The sequence below is a fragment of the Rhinoderma darwinii genome, chromosome 4 (genome assembly GCF_050947455.1).
Source record: "Rhinoderma darwinii isolate aRhiDar2 chromosome 4, aRhiDar2.hap1, whole genome shotgun sequence".
Taxonomy (NCBI): domain Eukaryota; kingdom Metazoa; phylum Chordata; class Amphibia; order Anura; family Rhinodermatidae; genus Rhinoderma; species Rhinoderma darwinii.
Window position 1 is genome coordinate 350,971,082 of NC_134690.1, and position 18,325 is coordinate 350,989,406.

General features: G+C 43.6%; 1 long non-coding RNA gene across 1 annotated transcript in view; it reads left to right on the forward strand.

The window, feature by feature from the left end:
- Positions 1-18,325, forward strand: part of LOC142761305 (uncharacterized) — a 65,300-nt gene that overhangs the window by 26,699 nt on the left and 20,276 nt on the right. Inside the window, exon 3 of the long non-coding RNA XR_012883598.1 lies at positions 10,331-10,412. This is a non-coding gene — a long non-coding RNA (uncharacterized LOC142761305). The remainder of the gene's footprint in view (positions 1-10,330; positions 10,413-18,325) is intronic.

The window sequence follows — 18,325 nt, forward strand, 5'->3', positions numbered from 1 at the left end:
AATATACTGTACAACTTGGGGATGGCAGGAAGAAAGTCCAAAACCCCATAAAGGGCAGGGACCGGGTCCCCATCAGCCAGGACCAGATCAAAAAACTGCACTTGAACCCCTCTATCATAATGGGACTGTGGAACTTGAAAACATCTTCTCAATATTCCCCGTATTTCCAAATACCACTATGACTATTGAAAATTGAAAAATTTATTAATTAAGAGGGGGGGGGGTGTTAATATGGAAATAAAAATAATAAATATAAAATAAATCCAAATATACAGCTTTAGGTCTGCTCAGGGATGGCATGGAGAGAGTCCAAAACCCAATAACGGGCAGGGACTGGGTCCCCACCAGCCAGGAGCAGATCAAAATACCACACTTAAACCCCTCTATCAGAATAGGTCCGAGGAACTTGAAATCATCTTCACAATATTCCCCCTATATCTAAATACCAATATAACTAATGCACAAAAGAAAAAAGGGGGGAAGGCCTTTGGTGGCAATGGATGCCCGGAAATAACCTGGGGCACTGGTATACAGCCAACCCAGAAAACATCCACCCATCCATCGCCACAGAGCCCCCTCCCCCCAAAAAAATACATTAACCCCTTAACGCTCCAGGACATACTATTATGTCATGGTAAGTGCATCGTTCGCGCTCCATGACATAATAGTATGTCATGGAGTAAACACGGCGCCGTTCGCGCGGGGCGCGTGCATGAGCTGTGATAGCTGCTGTTTCCGACAGCAGACTATCACTGCTCAATGTGCCGGGACCGATCGCGGTGGTCCCCGCAGATTTAACCCCTCAGAAGCCGCGTTCAATAGCGATCGCGGCTTCTTAGGGGTTAATCCGCCATCGCCGGCCTGCTACACGATAGCGGCCGGCGATGGTGACTATAGCAACCGGACACCAAAAAATGGCGTCCGGCTATGCCATAGACGGAAGCCTAGTGGGTCCTGACAGAGTCAGGACCCACTATGCTTGCTGTCAGTGAGTAGCTGACAGTTCTAATACACTGCACTACGCATGTAGTGCAGTGTATTAGAATAGCGATCAGGGCCTCCTGCCCTCAAGTCCCCTAATGGGACAAAGTAAAAAAGTTAAAAAAAAGTTAAAAAAAGTTGTGTAAAAATAAGAAAATAAAAGTTTTAAAAGTAATAAAAGTAAAAATCCCCCTTTTTCCCTTGTCAGTCTTTATTATTAAAATAAATAAATAAACAAATAAACTATACATAATTGGTATCGCCGCGTCCGTAACGGCCTGAACTACAAAATTATTTCGTTATTTATCCCGCGCGGTGAACGCCGTAAAAAAAATAAATAATAAACCGCACCACAATCACAATTGTTTGGTCACTTCACCTCCCAAAAAATGGAATAAAAAGAGATCAAAAAGTCGCATGTACCGAAAAATGGTGCTGATCGAATCTACAGTTCGTTACGCAAAAAATAAGTCCTCGCACGGCTTTTTTGAAGGAAAAATAAAAACGTTCTGGCTCTTACAACATGGTAACACAAAAAGTGAATGATTGTTTACAAAACGTATTTTATTGTGCAAACGCCATAAGACATAAAAAAACTATAAACATCTGGTATCGCCGTAATCGTATCGCCCCGCAGAATGAAGTGAATGTGTCATTTATAGCGCACGGTGAACGCTGTGAAAAAAATAGAACAAAAAAACAATAGTAGAATTGCGGTTTTTTAGTCACCGCGCCACATAAAAATAGAATAAAGACTGATCAAAAAGTTGCATGCATGACATGAAAACTGCAATGGATTCCTCAAGGTCTCTAGTTTCCAAATTGGGGTCACTTTTGGGGGTTTTCCACTGTTTTGGCACCACAAGACCTCTTCAAACCGGACATGGTGCCTAATAAAAAAGAGGGCTCAAAATCCACTAGGTGTTCTTTTGCTTCGGAGGCCGGTGCTTCAGTCCATTACCGGCCCGAGGGCCACGTGTGGGATATTTCTCTAAACTGCAGAATCTGGGCAATAAGTATTAAGTTGCGTTTCTCTGATAAATCCTTTTGTGTTATAAAAAAAATGGTATAAAGAGGATTTTCTGACAAAAAAAAAAAAGTAAATGTCACCTCTACTTTGCTCTAAATTTCTGTGAAACACCTAAAGGGTTCATAAACTTTCTATATGCTGTTGTGAATACTTTGAGGGGTCTAGTTTCTAAAATGGGGTGTTTGATAGGGGTTTCTAATATATGGGCCCCTCAAAGCAACTTCAGAACTGAACTGGAACCTAAAAAAATAAATAAATGAGGCAATACTTCGCTTCTCACATTATACTGATAATGAGTCGTGCCCACCCCGAGATGACCCCATTTTGACCGTTTGTATAAACGGAGACCCCTATTAGACCGTTCCAGTGCCCGGTTTTCCCAGCATACACCCCCGAGAAGTGTATTTCTATTGATGAGTCCCTGGTACATTTTAAAGCGAGGGTTCAATTCCGCGAGTACCTGCCGGGTAAGAGGGCAAGGTATGGCGTGAAGATGTATAAGCTGTGCGAGAGTGCATCAGGGTATACCTACAGGTTTAGGATATATGAAGGAAAGGACACCCCCAAACCAGACTGCATCCTGGACTACAATAGGTACATGGGAGGGAAGGACTTGTCAAATCAAGTCCTGAAGCCCTACAGCGCCATGCGGTGTGGTATAAGAAGCTGGCCGGGCACATCATACAGATAGCTTTGTACAATGCGTACGTGCTACGTCGATGTGCAGGCCAGAGGGGAACTTTCCTGGAATTTCAAGATCTAATCTTTAGGGACCAGGAAGGGGGGGCACCCAGTACTTCTGGAAGCGAGGCCACAGGCATCGTACCAGGGCAACACTTTCCAAGAGAAGTTCCCCAAACCGGTGGAAAGGGAAAGAGTCAAAAGAGGTGCAGAGTCTGCTATAAGAGGGGGATAAGGAAGAACACAATATACCAATGTGACACGTGTCCCGAAAAAACAGGGCTCTGTATAAAAGATTGTTTTAAAATGTATCATACATCCCTTGATTTTTAATTTACCCTGATGCACTCCGCACAGCTTACCCCCCTCATCTTTCCCTTCTGAGCCCTGCTGTGTGCCCAGGCAGCTGATAACAGCCACATGTAGGGTATTGCCGTACCCAGGAGAACACACACTACAATTTAAGGGGTGTATATCTCCGGTGGCGCATGCTGGGCACACTATATCGGACACTGACATGCCATATATATATATATATATAAAATTGCAAATCTCACTCTGCACCATCTGCTGCGCATTATCTTTTACACAGTACCTGTGGGGTCAAAATGCTCACTACACCTCTAGATGAATGTCTTAAGAGGTGTAGTTTTTAAAATGGGGTCACTTCTCGGGGGTTTCAACTCTACTGGTACCTCAGGGGCTTCTGCATACATGACTTAGCACCAGAAAAGCTCCAGTAGGCCAAATGGTGGTCCTTTCCTTCTGAGCCCTCCCATGGGCCCAAACGGCAGTTTATCACCACAAATGGGGTATTGCCGCACTAAGGACAAATTGGGCAACAAAATGGGGTATGTTGTTCCCTGTGAAAATAAGAAATTTTGATCAAAAATTACATCTTATTGGAAAAAATATCTTTTTTTTCATTTCACAGCCCAATTCAAATAGGTGCTGTGAAAAAACTGTGCGGTCAAAATGATAACAAAAACCATAAATGAATTCCTTGAGGGGTGTAGTTTCCAAAATGGGGTCACTTCTGGTGGGTTTCCATTGCTTTGATACCTCTGGGGCTCTGCAAATGCGACATGGCACCCGAAAACCAATCCAGCAAAATCTGGACTCCAACAAACACATAGCGCTCCTTTCCTTCTGAGCCCTCCCATGGGCCCAAACGGCAGTTTATCACCACAAATGGGGTATTGCCGCACTAAGGACAAATTGGGCAACAAAATGGGGTATGTTGTTCCCTGTGAAAATAAGAAATTTTGATCAAAAATTACATCTTATTGGAAAAAATATCTTTTTTTTCATTTCACAGCCCAATTCAAATAGGTGCTGTGAAAAAACTGTGCGGTCAAAATGATAACAAAAACCATAAATGAATTCCTTGAGGGGTGTAGTTTCCAAAATGGGGTCACTTCTGGTGGGTTTCCATTGCTTTGATACCTCTGGGGCTCTGCAAATGCGACATGGCACCCGAAAACCAATCCAGCAAAATCTGGACTCCAACAAACACATAGCGCTCCTTTCCTTCTGAGCCCTCCCATGGGCCCAAACGGCAGTTTATCACCACAAATGGGGTATTGCCGCACTAAGGACAAATTGGGCAACAAAATGGGGTATGTTTTTCCCTGTGAAAATAAGAAATTTTGATCAAAAATTACATCTTATTGGAAAAAATATCTTTTTTTTCATTTCACAGCCCAATTCAAATAGGTGCTGTGAAAAAACTGTGCGGTCAAAATGATAACAAAAACCATAAATGAATTCCTTGAGGGGTGTAGTTTCCAAAATGGGGTCACTTCTGGTGGGTTTCCATTGTTTTGATACCTCAACACCTCTTCAAACCTGGCATGCTGCCTAAAATATATTCTAATAAAAAAGAGGCCTTAAAATGCACTAGGTGCTTCTTTGCTTCTAGGGCTTGTGTTTTAGTCCACGAGCGCAGTAGGGCCACATGTGGGACATTTATAAAAACTGCAGAATTTGGACAATACATATTTAGTAGTATTTCTCTGGTAAAACCTTCTGTGTTACAGAAAAAAAATTAATAAATTTGAAATTCAGCAGAAAAAATGAAATTTGCAAATTTCATTTCCACTTTGCTTTAATTCCTGTGAAATGCCTGAAGGGTTAAAAAACTTTCTATATGCTGTTTTGAATACTTTGAGGGGTCTAGTTTTTAAAATGGGGTGTTTTATGGGGGTTTCTAATACATAGGCCCCTCAAATCCACTTCAGAACTGAACCGGTACCTTCAAAAAAAGGCTTTTGAAATTTTCTTAAGAATATGAGAAATTGCTGTTTATGTTCTAAGCCTTGCAACGTCCAAGAATTATAAAATAATGTTCAAAAAACGATGCCAATCTTAAGTAGACATATGGGAAATGTGAACTAGTAACTATTTTGGGTGGTATAACCGTCTGTTTTTCAAGCAGATGCATTTAAATTCTGAAAAATGCTATTTTTTGTAAATTTTCTCTAAATTTTGCAATTTTTCACAAATAAAGACTGAATATATCGACCAAATTTTACCACGAACATGAAGCCCAAAGTGTCACGAGAAAACAATCTCAGAATCGCTTGGATAGGTTTAAGCATTCCGACGTTATTACCACATAAAGTGAAATATGTCAGATTTGAAAAATGGGCTCTGAGCCTTAAGGCCCAAACTAGGCTGCGTCCTTAAGGGGTTAAAAGAAACATGATAAACTCTATTTAATTATTGAGAGCCTTAGGTAATAGGGTACCCAATGTATAGATCCACATAGTTTATTGTTGCAAAAAGAAACTATTTTGATCCCCGCCTCTCCTATCACTGGATAACTGATAGATCCCCATAAATTTCAAGCCAGATGGCGATTGTTTATGGTGGGTCTTAAAATGTGCAGCCAGTGGATTTTTTATTTCCCCCCTCGTAATATCCGATATATGTTCACTTATGCGCATTTGTAGCGCTCTCTTCATTTTACTGATACATTGTTTTCCACATGGGCACACAATTGAATATACAACCATAGCAGAGCGACAATTGATAAAATTATGGACTTTAAATTCTCTCTTAAATTTACTTTCATAAAAGGTTTCAGGGCATATTTACAACAATTACAAGAACCACACATATACATCCCTTTTGGGCGGTTCGTTAACCATAATTGGTTACTGGGGGTCTTTCTTTTGAACTCTGAACTCACCATAAGATCTTTTAACGTCTGGGCCCTTTTTGGGACCATACTGGGGATGTTACCTACTATTGTCCCAATTCTCTAGTCCAATGTCAAATGTGACCAGTTTTTAATCATTACATTTCTCAACAGGCTCCAGTGAGATCCATATCTGGAGATGAATTGTACTCTGTTGTCACTACCATCCTTTTTGGATCTGTCGAGGATATCCTTCCTGTCACTTCTCATGGCTCTATTATAACCCTTTTTATAATCTTTTTAGAGTATCCTCTAGTTCTAATACGTGTGGTTAAATCCTGAGCCTCACTTTTTTTCATATTACATTTTTTATTGGTTTTAATACAAACAGGTACAAACACAGGGAAAATGTGTCCACACAATAGAAAGAACCTGACAAATGAGGGCACAGCCCAAACATGAGGGTGAACATCACATCCTATGGAGATTGAAAAATACTACAGCAGTCTAAGGAAGCATATGAGAAAGGAGCATTGCTTAAGGCTCTGTCACCAGATTATAAATGCCCTATCTCCTACATAATCTGTGGCTGACCAATCAGTGACTAATCAGTGTCCTACACTTTCTCATTGTTCCAGCCCAGCTTCTTTCACTGCACAATCACACTGTGCTGTGGATCATGCTGGGCTGGAACAATGAGAAGTGTATGACACTGATGGGTCACTGATTGGTCAGCCTCATACACTCCTCTGTACAACGCCCTGTTGGTAAAAAGTAAAAACACGCCCAGTTGTCCATTGAGAAACTCATTAGCATAAATCTAAACTAGCTCATAACTTGCTCAAAAATGATCGTTTTTCAAAATAAAAACCACTGCTGTTATCTACATTACAGCGCCGATAAGATTATGTAGGAGATAGAGCATTTATAATCTGGTGACAGAGCCTCTTTAAGAAAGAAAATAAAAATACAACAGTTCAGCTTCTCATACGTCCTAAAATGCAATGGCAAAAGTAAGTGAGCGCAATCACAGGAAGCCAATGACCACTTGAAACAGACACAAGAAGGGAAGGAGAAGATAGAATGGGAAACTGACAAGGGCAAAGAAGAGGCAAGGGGGAGGGGGGGGGGGGTGTTCATGGTGAACCTGGACTCCGGTTCCGGATTATCATGAGTAAATAAGAAGCAGGTATGCACCTTGCAGAGACATGAGTAGAGCAAGCAAATCCCCACACATCTGTAGTAGTCCCCGCCCCTAGGAAGTCCCATGGGAGAGGATATTATACACCTGCATTTCGTCACTTCTAGTTGGAGCAGTGGGAGTAGATTGTGATAACATTAGCCCAGGTTCCACCGAGGATTGGCAGGTCCTGAAAAAGGAAACGTATTGAGGGGTCCACTTGTCTTGGTAACGCCCGTAGGGCATTTGGTAATTGTAACATTTTGGCTGGAGGTAATGCCAGTTGTTCGAGGGGTCGATGGTATGATTGAGGTAGCAGAGACTGATGGTGCAGAGAAGGCTGATAATAGAGAATTTGAAGTAATGGTGGGGGTCGAATTTGGCTGGCATTTCGTATTTGATCTAGTCTGCACAGTGCTTCTTTTGGAGTTGTTGAATCTATTGTTTTTAATTTTACGTTTAGTGCCAAGTCTAGAACTGGGAGAGCGCACAGATTCGTCGGTACCAGATACCTCGGAATCAGAGAAATCAGTGAAGACCTGTACACGTTTAGGAGCAAAGTGTGACTGTGTTTTATACGTATATGCCTGACCAGTATCGAAATCTCTGCGATCTCTAACGTACTTGCGATGCTTCCTCTCTTTTATTTCAAATTTCACTGTATAGTTTGATAAAAATTTAATTGTGCTCCCACAATATGAAAGAAATTATAAGGTTCACTGAAGTAACAATTGAGTAAAAAATACCTTTTAATAGTAACTTGTTAAAAACAGGGGTAACACACCACTGTGACATAAGCCCCACCGTGATTATTAAAAAATGTATTAAACAAAAAACACTGAGTCATTATGATGCATATATCTCGGTGTTTGTAACGATATTTTGTCTGGAATCAGCATATATCCAGGGCACACCAGTAGTACAATCCCCAAATAAAGCACAATGCCGTTGACATCGATACGTGCATCTTGCCGTGACGCACAGCAGAATATCTGCTGTTGAATATCACTATCGCTGGTGAAGAGGCCAGAGTTACCAAGATACGGACCCCTGAGGATGAGTATCTGAAACGCGTAGGGTCGTTTATTGTTTATGGAATGTTTGCATTGGGGACAGTCATATTGTGTTACACCCAGCACTAGGAGATCCGATTTATTCGGACACCTGTGCTTTATTTGGGGATTGTACTACTGGTGTGCCCTGGATATATGCTGATTCCAGACAAAATATCGTTACAAACACCGAGATATATGCATCATAATGACTCAGTGTTTTTTGTTTAATACATTTTTTAATAATCACGGTGGGGCTTATGTCACAGTGGTGTGTTACCCCTGTTTTTAACAAGTTACTATTAAAAGGTATTTTTTACTCAATTGTTACTTCAGTGAACCTCTCTTTTATTTCAGCCTGTAATTTTTCTATATTTTTTTGTAATTGAATCTCGCAATTACTAAACTCGCTCAAAGTATTGAATCCCTGAATGTCCCCAATTTCCTTCTCCAACTGAAGAGCAGTTTTATTATAATCACGCATTTCAAAGTCCAAAATATATTGCAAAAGTCGTAAAGAGCTCTGTGTGAGGAGCTCCTCCCAGCCCTTAACAAATTCTGCGTCACTGCGATAAGAATTGGGGGTAATGTTAATGCGGAGCCCCCTATACACAATTTTCTGTTGTATATAGGTCTCGAGGCTAGCAATTTCCCAACAAGATCTAATGTATTTCTGATAGGTTTTTTGTAGATCTTTAAAAGCAGTATGTATATCAAATTGATGTAATGGGATATTGTCTGTAGAAAATACATAAGCTGCCTCCGCGGACAATGTTTCTGAATTGATCCTTTTGGACAAGAAAGCTGCCATCATTCGTAATATATAATATATGTAAAGTTCTACACAAAGCATATGCCAGAGCAAGAGCCACAGATAGAAGGGAACTGTTATGCGAACGGAAACCTCATGGTGCTCATCAATCTATAACTACTACTAAATCCGTGGGACTAACTAATATCAGATGTATTGGTACTTTCGACACTGGCTCTCAACAGGTCTGTGAGATCCTACATCGACATTGGCCAATTCTTTTGGCTGACCCTGATCTTCAGGATGTAGTCCCCCCTACTCCTAGCATAACTTATCGCAGAGGTAGGAACCTGCGGGACTACCTGGTGCATAGTCATCATTCCAGATCTACTGTGGCATCAAAATGTTGGCTGAAATCATCGACTATTGGCTCTTATCCATGTGGCCGATGTTCTTTCTGTTATCTCATGCCTACTGTCAAGCAATTTACTAACCCACTTGATGGCCGTTCCTATCAAGTGAGACAATTCATCAACTGCCAGAGTAAAGGTGTAATTTATGTAGCCAAGTGTCCGTGCCCTAAGCTGTATGTGGGTAAAACCATAACCAGAACTAAGGAGGAGAATTTCGAAACATCTGAGTACCATAAATCAAAAAGACGATACACCACTATCTAGACACATGATGGTGATGTTCGTTCCCTACAATTCTGGGGGATTACTTAGATTAAACTGGGCCCCAGAGCAGGGAATTTAGATTGTAGATTGTTACAGGAGGAGGCACGCTGGATCCATCGCTTGGGGACCCTTAGTCCAGGTGGTCTTAACGAGGGTTCACTTTTGCGGCGTTTCTTTGAACCTTTGGACATTTATCCCTTTATCTAATATATACATATTCTTCTAACATCTTGGTTTTTACCAGGCCTGACTACTACTGAGTTTTATGTGTCCTTTGGTTGTGAGCACATTATTTCACAAGATGCTATCTGTATTTAAACAGTATGAGTATTACTTATTTAGTACAAAAGAAAGGATTTGATCCAGCGCTGCAATGGTGTGATTTAAAAAGGAACGTATTCCCAATTTTATTGGTATCCAAAAAACTTGTTTAAAATTCGGTAACAGGCTTGGCATCAAGGCAGTATTTGGTAGGTGTAATGGGCCTACGCGTTTCGAGCACGGCTGGTGCTCTTAATCATGGCATTCATTCACTCACTGGGACACGAGAGTATGGGTTTATATAGTTGGTTTTAGATAGGTGGAGCTGAAAAAGCCTTACCAGGTGGTTAATCAAGGTCACCCTATGTGTGTGTTCTGGTGGTTAGATACGGCAGTTAACCCTTCCAGGTATATAAATAAACACTATGCACAAACCCTAGGGTCATTATAATACCCATGTATTTGTTATTTATTTTTCAATTTTTCAATTTTTTAATTCTTTTTGGGATTTTATATAATGTTTATGCATGTGAATCCCTGTTTTGGGTAATTTACTAACACACGGCTTATTGCAGTGTAGAACATAGAAAGTCGCAGCCAGAAGGCGGACCGAGAACAGCCGCATCAGGAACGGGGCTCCGGCGGCTCAACACTGTTGTAAGTAAATTCGAACCTTTATTGAACTCGTGTCCCTATGTGTGAATGATTCCCAATTACGTACCAGAGTTGCAACCAGTTTCAACATAAGAAAAACATAAAGACGGACATTTGAAAAAGAGAAAATTTTAAAATTAAAATATCATAAACAAAGACACAGTTGATTGAGATTGTACATATATAATAGATTGTATTAAAAGAAATAAATCTCTACTAACAAAGCTGTAACCATAGAGATATAATCGGCTGAGTTTTGCATTGGATTTTTTGGTATTCTTCCGGAAAGAAGTAAATAGAATACATATAGTGGAAACTTTTAGTTCTATATAAATTTATTTGAAATGTAATCATATCAAAATAGTGTATATAAGGGTTTAATATTTTATTATATCTACCCTGATATTCATATATACATTTAACTTGGAAAATTGTTATATAAGCTTTATGTCGGCTGTCACTCTATTAACGCAAAAAAAAACACTTGGTGGGTGTTTTTATTCTTTTACTAGATTGTAAGTTTGGACATGAATTTGGTAATCAATGCGTTAATAGAGTGACAGCCGACATAAAGCTTATATAACAATTTTCCAAGTTAAATGTATATATGAACTTCTTTGCCATGATTAAGAGCACAGGAGCTGCTCGAAACGCGTAGGCCAGGGCACACCGCCTACTCACAATTTTTCTGGGACTGCGTCTCCCTACGATTTTTAATCATACTACTTCAATAAAGATGGGAACAACGTTTCCTTTTTAACTCACAACTGGACTCAGCGCTGGATTACTTCCTTTGTTTTTTACATTCATCCAATTCAGTATATCAAATTATATATTAACAGCACCGGCACCATCTACATCAGCTGCTCTTTTTTCTGTTGTGTATATACAGGGCTAAATAACCCATTTAGTAACTCTGCCTTCTCTTGATCCCCTGTGACCAACTCCCCATTACCACTATCTAGGGGTCCTACATGTTCCGACCTTGGCTTTTTTGCATTTATATACTTGAAGAATTTTTTGGGATTTGTTTTACTATCCTTGGCCACCTGCCTTTCATTTTGTAGTTTTGCTAATTTTATTACATGTTTACAGATTTTATTAAGCTCTTTATATTTTACAAAGGCTACGGATGTACCCTCAGATTTGTATTTTTTAAATGCACTTTTTTTGTCATGTATTGCCCCTTTCACAGAAGGTGTAAGCCATGTGGGATTTAATTTTAGTCCACTATCTAGGGGTCCTACATGTTCAGACCTTGTCTTTTTTGCATTTATATACTTGCAGAATTTTTTGGGATTTGTTTTACTATCCTTGGCCACCTGCTTTTCATTTTGTATTTTTGCTAATTTTATTACATGTTTACAGATTTTATTTAAGCTCTTTATATTTTACAAAGGCTACAGATGTACCCTCAGATTTTTTTTTTTTAAATGCACTTTTTTTGTCATGTATTGCCCCTTTCACAGAAGGTGTAAGCCATGTGGGATTTAATTTTAGTCGTTTATACTTGTTACCTATAGGAATAAATTTTGCACTATAATTACCAAAGTAGATTTGAAAATCTCCCATTTATCATTTGTCCCATTATTTAACATTAGTTCTTCCCAGTCTATATCCTGAATTGCAGCCCTCATCCTGGGGAAATTGGTTTTCTTAAAATTAAATGTTTTTGCCCTTCCAGCCTGTGTTTGTTTTTTACAGTATAGGTATAATGTAACTATATTGTGATCACTGTTACCAAGGTTTTCACGAACATTGACATTCCCAACAAGATCTGCATTATTAGAAATGACCAGATCGAACAGAGCTTCACCTCTAGTCGCGTCTTCCACAAACTGGCCCGTAAAATTTTCCTGCAACAGGTTGAGGAAATGTCTCCCCTTTGCAGTTGAAGCCGAACCATGACACCAATTAATATCCCGGAAATTAAAATCTCCCATTATTACTACCGTACCCGCCTGTGCAGCCTGCTCCATCTGTTTATATAGCTGACCTTCCGTCTCCTCCGTTATATTGGGCGGTCTATAGATTTCACCAAAAGTAATTTTTTCAGTGATTACCTCCCTTTCTAGTTCCACCCACAAGGTTTCAACCTCCTCACAATCTTCACCCACTATTGTCTCTTTCACACTCGCCTTCATATCGCTTCTCACATACAGATATACACCACCACCGTTCCTATTTGTCCTGTCTTTCCGAAACAGTGTAAAACCCTGTAGATTTACAGCCCAGTCATGTGAAGAGTCCAGCCATGTTTCAGCAACACCAACTATATCTATATTTTCTTACAGTACCAAGGCCTCCAGTTCCCCCATTTTGCTTGATAGACTTCTGGCATTTGTGAACATACACTTTAACTTGCCTTTCAGTTTTTCACTTTTATTATCAGAAATGTGATTTGACATTATTTGGGCATTTTTATTTACACTGCTGTTTTGTAACAAAAAGATCTCCTTATCCTGTTGTCTAGTCCTCTCCCCACAGTCTGTTTCTCCCCCCACCAATATAGTCTGACTCCTCTCTAACCTGACTACCCCTTTTTTTCTACATTGACCTCTGTCCTCAGCCCTAGTTTAAATACTCCACCACCCCAGCTAGAATTCTCTCCCCCAGCACAGCGGACCCCCTTCCATTTAGGTGCAAATCATCTGCAGAATACAGTTTGTACCCCAATGAAAAGTCAGCCCAGTGCTCTAGGAACCCAAAGCCTTCTCCTCTACACCAAGACTTAAGCCATGCATTTAACTCCCTGAGTTCCCGCTGTCTTTCCTGTGATGCGCATGGCACAGGCAGTATTCCTGAGAATACAACCTTGGAGGTCCTTCCCTTCAGCTTGTAGCCTAGTTCTTTAAAATTATTCTTAAGGCTCCTCCACCTACCATTTATTCGGTTGTTGGTACCGACATGGACCACAACAGCTGGATCATCACCAGCCCCTCCCAGCAATTTGTCCACACGTTCCACCACATGCCGGACCCTGGCACCAGGGAGATGGCAAACCATTCGGTTGAGGTGGTCTTGGCAACAAATTATTCTATCCGTCTTCCTGATTATAGAATCCCCTACGACTATCAATTGTCTTGGCTTACCTGCATTACCAAAATCTCTTCACGAGGACAGGGGCATCGATGTTCTCCTCTGGCTCCCAAGACCTCTCCTCTGGACCAAATCCTCTCTAATCCACCAAATAAAACGTCCTTCCTCCCACTTTCTTGGTGGCCAGGATCTCCATTACTTCAAAAGTTCCAGATGAACTGCCAGGAGCCACTCCGGAACTAGGCGCTCTGGAGTAGCGGTTCAGGACCACGGGTTTCAGCAAGAAGACATGGAATGAGTTGGGGATCTCGAGGGTAGGAGGCAGTCGAATCTTGTATGATACAGGATTGATCTGTAGCAGAATCTCGAAGGGTCCGAGGAACCTGGGAGCAAACTTGCAAGACGGCACCCTCAGCCAGATATTCCTGGAAGACAGCCAGACCTTTTGTACCTGGAACAAACTGGGGAGGTTCTCGTCTTCTAGTGTCTGCCTTTCTCTTCATGTGGTCCACTGCCAGCAGAATAGAAGATCGTGTCTGTGGCCATATCTGCAGAAAGTCCCTGAAGGTAGAGTCAGCACCCAGTCATCATGCCGTCTGGAGACAAAGTGCCGCAGATAGTTCTCCATAATTTGGTTAACCCTTTTGACTTGTCCATTGGACTGAGGATGATAAGCCGGGGAGAAGTCCAACTTTACACCGAGGAGGCCGCAGAGTGCCCTCCAAAATTTCGAGGTGAACTGGACCCCTCGATCCGAGATAATATGCAGAGGCAAGCCGTGCAGACGGAAGATGTGTTGAATGAAGAGGTCGGCCAGTCGAGCAGCAAAAGGCAGGCCATTCAGGGGAACAAAATGAGCCATTTTCGAAAAACAATCCACCACCACCCAGATCACACTGCATTCCGCAGAGAGAGGCAGATCTGTGACAAAGTCCATAGCAACATGCCGCCCTGGGGCTTCGGGCACAGGCAATGGTTGGAGCAGACCGGCTGGTCTGGAGTGGGCAACTTTGTTTGCTGCACACACCGTACAGGAGGAGACAAAGTCCATGACGTCTTTGGGCAGCATTGGCCACCAGAACTGACAGGTCTTACGGGCACCCGCGTGATCTGCCAGCTTGGAACTGTGACCCCAGCGAAGGATTCTTCCTCTGTCTGCCAGACGTACAAACGTCCTTCCCGGAGGAGAACGTGCAGAGGGTTAACAGAATAAATGCAGGATGGATCGATAATATTCTGTGGGGACTCCACTGTTTCCTCTGTTTCAAATGACCTAGACAAGGCATCGGCCCTCACATTCTTGTCGGCTGGTCGGTAGTGGATTCCAAACCGGAACCGTGCAAAAAACAATGACAACCTGGCTTGATGAGGATTCAGCCGCTGAGCCGTCTGTAGATAGGTCAAGTTCTTGTGGTCCGTGAGACCAGGATAGGATGAGCTGTGCCTTCTAGTAGGTGTCTCCACTCCTGCAGGGCCAGCTTGATGGCCTGTAACTCCCGATCCCCAATCGAGTAGTTGCGCTCTGCAGGAGAAAACAGCTTGGAGTACCACATACCACCGTCTTGCCTTTCGAACCTCTCTGGAACAAAAGTGCACCAGCACCAACAGAGGAGGTGTCCACCTCTAACGAAAACTGTAGGGATACATCAGAATGATGAAGAATAGAGGCTGACGTGAAGGCCTTTTTTAAGGTTTTAAATGAGACTTTCGCCTCTGGAGTCCATACCTTGGCGTTCATACCCTTTTTAGTGAGGGTAGAGATGGGGGCTGTCAAAGAAGAGAAGTTGGGAATGAACAGTCGGTAGAAGTTGGAGAATCCCAGGAAGCGTTGTATGGCCCTTACGCCTTGGGGGCGTGGCCACTCCATGACAGCCTTGACCTTCTCAGGGTCCATTTTGAGACCCTGATCAGATGATATAGCCCAGGAAGGGTAGAGACTTCTCTTGGAACATGCACTTCTCCAACTTGGCGTAAAGATGATTCTCCCTTAATCGAAGCAACACCTGGTGGACATGACCCTAATGAGTCACAAGATCTGGGGAAAAAATCAAAATGTCATCGAAATACACCACAACACAGACATAGAGGAGATCACGAAAAATGTCATTGACAAATTCTTGAAATGACCAGATATTCGTAGTGTCCATCACGTGTATTAAATACAGTCTTCCACTCGTCACCCTGACGGATCCGGACTAGATTGTAAGCCCCTCGCAGGTCTAGCTTGGAAAAAAATGTCGCCCCCCCCCTGTATGCGATCAAAGAGTTCCGAAATCAAAGGCAATGTGTACCTGTTCTTCACTGTGATCTGGTTGAGGCATCGGTAGTCAATGCAGGGTCGTAGGGATCCATCCTTCTTTTTGACAAAGACAAACCCAGCTCCAGCCGGGGATGAAGACTTTCGTATGAAGCCCCTCTCCAGATTCTCCTTAATGTAGGCTGACATAGACTGGGTCTCTGGCAAGGAGAGAGGGTATCCTCTACCGCGAGGAGGGGATGAATCAGGAACCAAGTCGATAGGACAATCATATGCTCGATGTGGTGGCAATGTCTCTGCATCCTTCTTGTTGAAGACATCAGCGAACTGAGAGTAACAAGGAGGCAACCCTGCCAGTGACTGATGCGGAGAAGGCTGGGACGGATGGACATGCACCAGACAGCGGTCGAGACACTTGGGACCCCACTGGAGAACCTCTCCAGAGTTCCAATCCAGGACTGGGGCATGTCGACGGAGCCAAGGTGAACCCAGCAGCACGGGGTTGACGGCCTTGGGCAGGACAAACAGGGAGATGAGCTCAGAGTGAAGAGCTCCCACTAGGAGCCTTAACGGCTTGGTCACAGACAACACTGGGTCAGGCAAAGGCAGTCCATCTACCGAGGCAAAGATCAACGGTCTCTCCAGCAGAACAGTGGGCACCTGAAGAAGATCCACAAGGTCCTGGCGGATGAAATTGGCCGCGGAGCCAGAGTCCAGATAGGCAGAGACTGGATGAGGTCTCTTGCCAGCGACCATGGTCACAGGAATGAACAGTTTGGAGGAGAGTTCTCTCTTAAATGCTGTACCACCCGGGGTTGTCTCTCCAACCAATCCCAGGCGTTAGGGTTTCTTTGGCTTCTGGGAACACATACGCACGACATGGCCAGCGAGGACGCAATATAGACAGAGGTGCGCCTGCGCTGTTTTTCTTGAACGGACAGTTTAAGCCGATCCACCTGCATCAGAACCTCAGGCGGAGCAGAAGAAGAGGGCAAGAGGGGTTGCTGGAAGTTGGGCGCCAGTCTAGGAAGCCGTCTTTCCAGTAGAATCTCTTGAGATCTCTCCCTGAGCCTTATGTCCACTCGAGTAGCCAGTAGAATCAGGTCGTCGAAGGCACCTGGTAGATCTCGAGCAGCAAGTTCGTCCTTGATCTCGGGCGATAGGCCATGCCAGAACGATGCTACCAAGGCCTCATTGTTGCAGGACAATTCTCCTGCCAGGGTCCGGAACTGGATGGTGTATTCGCCCACGGAGGCGTCCTCCTGGCGCAGGTTAAAGATAGCAGTGGATGCCGACGAGACTCGTCCAGGCTCATATACGGAACGGAACAAACGCACAAACCCCTGGAAGTCTCGGGTCTTGTGTCCCTGTCGTTCCCAGATTGGATTCGCCCATGCCCATGCCCATAGAGATATAATGAAGGTGATCCTGGCTCCGTCCGAAGGGAATGCTCCGGCGTGCAGAGTGAAGTGGATATGGCATTGGTTCAGAAACCCCCTGCACGAACTTGCATCTCCATGGAACCGAGGTGGCAATGGCAGCAAGAACCGAGGTTACGAACCGGGGCTGCCAGGAAGTGTAGCAGGAGGCTCGATCGGAGGAGCTTGAATAGGAGAAGTGAAGGAAGTAGCTAGCGTCCCTATCTGCTGTGCCATGGAGTCTACTGCCACAAGGAGTTGATCCTGTCATGCTTGCAGATCCTGCAGGCCCGCCTGCATAGCTTGGGAGGATGACAGGCCCTTGAATTGGCCAGCGGGGTCCATGGCCTGAATGTACTGTCACGGCGTGGGGTGTGGACCCACTGGGCCGTACCGCGTAGTGGGGTAGCAGCTGGCCAACAAGGTACAAAACAATGTCTATAGTCCAGAACGGGTACCTGAGGCAATGTAGACAGTAGCGGAAGGCACGACTTGACTTTTACAGCAGGTGGCACTGTGGATGAAGCAGAAGACACGACTTGACCTTCACAGTAGATTCGATAGCACGGGATACAGGGTACAGGCAGCAGGAACGTGTAACACTGGGAGCTGGAAAACACTGGGAGACCATTTGCAAGACAAACTTAGGTGTACAACAACGCTCAGGCAAGGATCAAGTGGGTAGAGCCCCTTTTTATCGTCCAGCAGCCATTTGGGCTAATTATTCAGAGATGACAGCTGGACGCGTACTGGCCCTTTAAGGCAGTGCACGCGAGGGGGCGCGCGCGCCCTGCGTGAACCGGTCCAAGGACCTGGAAGTGAGTGCCGGCGTCTCCCTGGAGGGAGATGTCGCCAGGGAATACAGATGTCCATGGCTGGGGCAGTCAGAGCGTAAGTCTGAACGGCGGCCCTCGGCCATACACGTTACAACCGCATTGCCAAGAGAGTATGGAGAACAACAAAGGAGGCGGGAGCCTGTCTATTCCCAGGCAGGGTCCATGGCAGAGTAGATAGGGTACGAGTACAGAGTTGTTGGACTAGACGAACCCAAAGTTTAGAGTCATGATTATGAAAAAAGTCAAGGACACGAGCGCGAGTCGACGCGAGATAATAAAGCCGACAGTCTGGCAGACCAACCCCACCTGTCTCCCTGGAGCGAGTAAGAATTGTCCTACTCAGACGTGGACAGGTCGGAGGAGTGA